Source organism: Phyllostomus discolor, chromosome X, assembly GCF_004126475.2.
Source record: "Phyllostomus discolor isolate MPI-MPIP mPhyDis1 chromosome X, mPhyDis1.pri.v3, whole genome shotgun sequence".
Lineage (NCBI taxonomy): Eukaryota > Metazoa > Chordata > Mammalia > Chiroptera > Phyllostomidae > Phyllostomus > Phyllostomus discolor.
In genome coordinates, this window is record NC_050198.1 from 42,740,683 (window position 1) to 42,747,038 (window position 6,356).

Genomic DNA, 6,356 nt, shown 5'->3' on the forward strand with positions numbered 1-6,356 from the left:
CAGGCCCTTGGATGAGTGTGTGAAAATGAACGAGGACAATGGGGACAAACACCTGTGTCGGGCAGGATAGCTAGCCTCCTAGGGCTCATCTGATGAGGTGTGTGTAGCATGGAAACAAGAGAACACAGACTCACAATTCTCATTGTTAATTTACTACCATGGAGTTGTGCTTTTCTTTATTAAAGCCGAAAATGGATTGGTGGTTACAAAGTGGTGATTGTTCTCTGTCATTGGGAGCTTAGGGGCCTGCATTGTCCCTGAATTGCTCACAGAGTGCATGCCAGTCATCAGAGGAGCCCTCCTCCTCCTCATCGGGGTCTGTGGGTGAGGCCATGACCGAAAGGGCAGCCATCAGGGTGGAATAACAGGTGTTGTACAAAGACATCACCGAATCATACAGTGGGTAATCTGGGTGGCTGGTGGGCAGTTCCCCTGTGCCATTGGTTCTGGCAGAAGCTGTGGGCGCAAACGTGACATTCTCAGATGTGCCCTCCCCACTTGGGCCACCTGGCTCACTTGGGCAATGGACTGTCATGGCACTGCTTGTGGACCACAGACCCGAGAACTTGAATGACCAGGTGCTACTGGGTCCCTGAGCACTTGGGGCTTTCTTCTGGGTCTTTGGGTCAGCTGCTTTGGAGCCTCCTCTATGGTTAATTCTTGGTGAGCGTCCTGTAGGGGATACCTGCTTCTTCTTCCTCTTTGGAGGTGTTGCGCTGGTCCCTGGCCAAGTAGCAGTACTCACCCAGTTGCCTTCTCTCCTGAAGTTCTCGATGAGCCAAGGCTTGTCTCCTTGAAAGTTGGAATTGCAACTTCCCCCTGCGTACAGGTGGAACACCTAGCCGATCTTCTGAGGAACAGAGTGAACAGCCAACAGAATCCCAGCTTATATTAAGGTTGGAAGCCAGAATTGTGGAGGACATTGAAAAGCAGATGGTAAGGAGGTTGCATTGGGACAGTAAGGTCCCTGGGACCAGCATGGGGACAAGGGCTGCTGCAGCCCCCAGCCCGGCACCTGCCGGAGCATGCCACAGGATCCTTAGACCAGAGCCAAATCAGCAGCTCCCTCCCCTGCCAAAAAGGGAGGATAGAGCAGCACCAGGATGGACCTGGATGCTTGAAGTTGCTGGGGGGAATAAAGACAAAGTGGGAGATGGACAGGGGGAGTGTACACCTGCTGAGACTGTGGACAGCAGCTGGGTCATTACCAGAGAAATTGAGGACCTGGGTGATGCCTGGAGAAAGGAGAAGAGTTCAGCCGTGAGGGACCCTGACCCGGATAGTCTCTGGTCTGGTTGGAAAGTTGAGCTATGTGAGAGGCCAAGCGCTTGTTAGGAGCGGCAGACGTCAACAGGAGGATTTTGTTAAAAAACAAAAACAAACAAACAAACAAAAAAACGGCTCTTGGTCACTGTTTAGGTGACTCTCCCGCAGCGGCCACCACCACAGGCACAACTGCAGCCTTGTCACCACCCCCGCCCCCCTGCCCCACCACAGCCTCAGCCACACCTCTGCCTCCACCAATGCAGCAGCCACACCCCACCCACACCACAGCCACCGCAGCACCCCTGTCCCCACGCAGCCCAGCTGGCTCGCTAAGAGGAAGGAGGAGGTATCCCCTGCAGAGGAGAGCAGCAGGGCTCAGGGAGTTAGCAGTCCCCAGAAACACAACCCAGTGGGGGAGCTGAACTACCCTGAAGAGGCTTTGAGTGTGCCTAGCTCCTAGGACAGCAAAGAGCAAGAAGGTGGTGTGTGAGTTGCCCCTAATTGGTGCACCTCAAAGACGGCACAACTGGTGGATTGAAGGCGCTGGCCTGGCACAGATGGCAGCAAACGGAAGACCTGGGCTGGAGGCTGGGCAACTGTGAAGATTGCAGCCGAGACCTGGGCCCCATCCTTTCAAAACCACAGAAAAGGAGACAAGCAAAGCCCAGCCCTCTTCAGCCTGCAGCATCCAGGAAGACAAGCAGAACTTGCTTGGCTGGTTTAAAGTCAGCAAGAGCTTTTTGGTTTTTAATTCTTTTTAAAAAGTTTTTATTCTTTTTTTTTTTCTGTTTTCTCCCCCAAGTGAGACAATAAGACCTGGAGCTGTGAAAGGACCAGAGACAGACCCAAAGAGGGAACAGAAGGCTAATCTCAACAACTGAGAAACTGAGACAAATTTCACTTTCCTATTCCAGAGAAGTTGCATGATATTGTTTATTTGTATTATTATTATTTTTCATTATTTTTACTTCTTTTATTTCATTACTGTTTTTTATTTCTATTTCTATTTAGTTTTCTTCATTTTATTTGTTTGTTTAATTGCATTGTTTGACAGGTTTTCCTTGTTCTCGCTTTCATAGTGTCTTTTAATTTTTCTTCTTTCACTTCACTTGTGGTCCGATAGCACACCACTCTAGGCTGTGTAGTTCCTATTCTTGTTATTCAGATCACATAGTTCCTGTCATATGATTGTTGTTCCACTATTATTGTAAATAATTGTTGTTCCATATAATTGTAAATACTACACAGCACCCCCCGCCCCGATCTTAGCCCATTTCACTGTCTTCTGGAGCTTTATGACTGTTGTGGTTAACTCTATTCTCTTGCACACTACGCCTATTTTCTATCCTTTACTCTAACCATACCTCGTAATCTGACTTCTCACAAGCTCTCTGTTTTCTGGATTCAACTCACAATCCTCCCTCCCTCTAACAAGAGTCTCATCCCTCTTCCACCCTTTCTAAAAAGTGGCTAGTTGGCGAAATATCACAGTTAACACTATACTCATCTAAAGGACCTTGTTGGCTCTTGTCCAACTTATACTTATCTATCGTTTCTCTATCTGTTGGTACTTTAAATCCCATAGAATACATTCCCACTGTCGTAATCCATTTTGCCTTCCCCTCCAACTGATCACATAAAAGAGAAGATGGGAGCTGTGAACAACAATATACCTGCTGGAAGAGAGAGCCCAACAAAGGAACCATCAACAGATAATAAAGGAAGATGGCGGAGGAGTAAGTGAAAGCCAAACTAACCTCCACCCAGCACCAATGTGGAAATACAACTAAACGGTGGAGAAATTATCCAGAACAAACAACTGAACGACAGGGAGAGAGAAGCCTCATAACCTCAGACAGAAGAACAAGCTTCAACACCACCTGTCCACACCTGCACAAGAGCATACAAGACGTGGTGGGCAGAGTGACCCTCAGTCAACCAGCTGGAGGGAAGGACCCACCAAGCAAAGACCCAACAACAACCAAAACACAAAGACATATAGATGGCCAACATAAATGACATCCCAAGAGCAGCAAGTTCAGGAGATCAAGGGGACTGCACCACTGACTCTCACAGGTCTCCTACCATAGAAGTTCACAGCATGAATGCAGGGACTCAGAATAGATCAATTTAAGAAGCAGAGGCTAACAAAAAGAGTTTCGCAAACAATGGGAAGACAAAGAAACAAACCCAAAACCAAAGGATAAGAGGAAGCCTCAGAAAGAATGTTAAATGAAACAGAGGCAAGTCAACTATCGGGTATTGATTCAAAGAAATGGTTATAAGGAAGCTCAAAGAGCTCACTGAGAATTACCAAAAACTACAGGAAAACTACAATGAACTCACTGCAAACTATATCACCACGAAAAAGGAAATAGAAACTATCAACAAGAGCCAAGAGGAAATGAAGAATACAGTTTTTGAACTGAAGAACACAGTAGAAGGAATCCAAAGCAGGCTAGATGAAGCAGAGGATCAAATCAGCAAGCTGGAGGACAAGGTAGGAAAAAAATCCCAGAAAGACCGGGAAAAGGAAAACAGACTCAGTGACAATGAAGAGGTGTTAAGGGAACGGCAGGACAACATGAAACGTAATGATATTCATATATTAGAGATACCAGAAGGAGAAGAAGAGCAAAGGACAGAAAACCTGTTTGAACAAGTAATGATGGGAAATGTCCCTAATGTGATGAGAGAAGAAAATCACACAAATCCAGAGAGCAGAGAGGGTCCCAATCAAGAAGAACCCAAAGAGGCCCACTCCAAGACACATCATAATGAAAAATGGGAAAATTCCAAGAGAAAGAGAGAATCTTAAAGGCAGCAAGGGAGAAATAGGAAGTAACACACAAGGGAGCCCCAATAAGTCTAGCAGCTGACTTCTCAGTGGAAATGCTACAAGCCAGAAGTGGATGGCCAGAAATACTCCAAGTAATGAAAAACAATGGCCTGCAATCAAGAGTATTCTATACAGCAAGGCTCTCAGTTAAAATGGCAGGTGAAATAAGGAGTTTCCCAGACAAAAGAAGGCTCAAAGAATACACCTCCACCAGACCAGCACTGGAAGAGATGCTAAAGGGACTGCTTTAAGAAAAGGAAGAGAGAGAGAGAGAGAGAGAGAGAGAGAGAGAGAGAGAGAGAAACACAGATATGAAGGAAGTAAAATGGCAATGCGTAAGTATCTATCAATAATAACCTTAAATGCACATGGATAAAATGCTCCAGTCAAAAAAACACAACAGCTGAATGGATAAGAAAGCATGACCCACACATATGCTGCCTCCAAGAGACCCACCTCAGAACAAAAGACCTACACAGACTGAAAGTGAGGGGGTGGAAACAAATACCCCAAGCAAAAGGACATGGAAAAAAAAAAAAACTGGGGTAGCCAATACACACATCGCACAAAATGGACTTCAAAACAAGAGCCATAAAAAGAGACCCAGAAGATCACTTCATAATACTCAAGGGAAGAATCCATCAAGAAGACATAAACATTGTAAATAATATATAGTCACTCAACATAGGAGCACCCAAATATATAAGGAAACACCTGGAGGACATCAAGGAAGATACTGACAGCAACACAATTATAGTAGGGGATTTTAACACTCCGCTGTCAAAAATGGATAGATCTTTTAAACAAAACATCAACAAAGATATTGTGGAATTGAGCAGTGTACTAGGTCCAATGGACTTAACCAATTTAATATATATATAATCTTTCATCCCAAAGAAGCAAAATACACACTCTTTTGAAATGCACAAGGAACATTTTCAAAGCTACACCACATGATAGGACACAAAACAAACCTCAAATTCAAGAAAGTTGAAATCATATCAAGCATCTTCTTAGACCACAAGGGCCTGAAACTAGAAACCCACCTCAGGGAAAAAAACTCAAAAACACTCAAACTAATGGAGACTGAATAGCATGTTATTAAGCAATGAATGGGCCAAGAATGAGATCAAGGAAGAAATGGAAAAAGTTTCTGGAAACAAATGAAAATGAACTCAGCAGTCCAAAATGTAAGGGACACGGTCCTGACAGGGAAGTTCATAGCCATACAGGCCTACCTATAAAAGACAGAAGCATTTCAAATAAACAACCCAACCCTACGCCTACAAGAACTGAAAGGACAACAACAAAGACAGCCCATAACAAGTAGAAGGAAGGAACTAACCAAGATCAGAGCAAAATTAAATGACACAGACACTAAAACCACAATTCTAAGGATCAATAAATCCAGGAGCTCGTTCTTTGAAAATATAAACAACATCAGCAAGCCTTTAAGCAGACTCAATCAAGAAAAACAAACAAACAAAAAAAAGAGTGAGGACCCAAATAAACACAATCAGAAATGAAAGAGGAGAGGTCACAACTGATACCACAGAAATACAAAGGATTGTAAGAAATTACTATGAAGACGTGTATGTCAAGAAGTTAGAAAGCCTAGGTGAAATTGACAAATTTCTAGAAAAATATAATCTTCCAATACTGAGTGAAAAAGAAACAGAAAGCCTGAGCAGACCAATAGCACCTGAAGAAATTGAAGCAGTAATCAAAAAACTCCCTACTCACAAAAGCCCTGGACGAGAGATGGTTTCACAGGAGAATTTTACAAAGCATTTAAGGAAAATCGAACCACTACCCTTCACAGACTGTTCCAAAAAATCCAACAACACGGAAGACTCCCAAACTCTTTTTGTGAAATCAGCATCATCCTAATCCCATAACCAAATACACACATAAGAAAGAAAGAGAACTTCAGGCTAATATCACTGATGAACATAAATGCTAAAATCCTCAACAAAATATTGGCAAACCACGTCCAGCAATACATTGAAAAGGTCTAACACCATGACCAAGTGGGATCGTCCCAGGGATGCAAGCATGGTACAATACTCACAAATCAATAAATGCAGTACATCACATAAACAAAAGGAAAGACAAAAATCACATGATCGTATCAATAGATTCAGAAAAAGCATTTGATAAGGTACAGCACCCATTTCTGATAAAAACACTCAGCAAAGTGGGAATAGAGGGAGCATTCCTCAACATAATAAAGGACATATACGAGAGACCT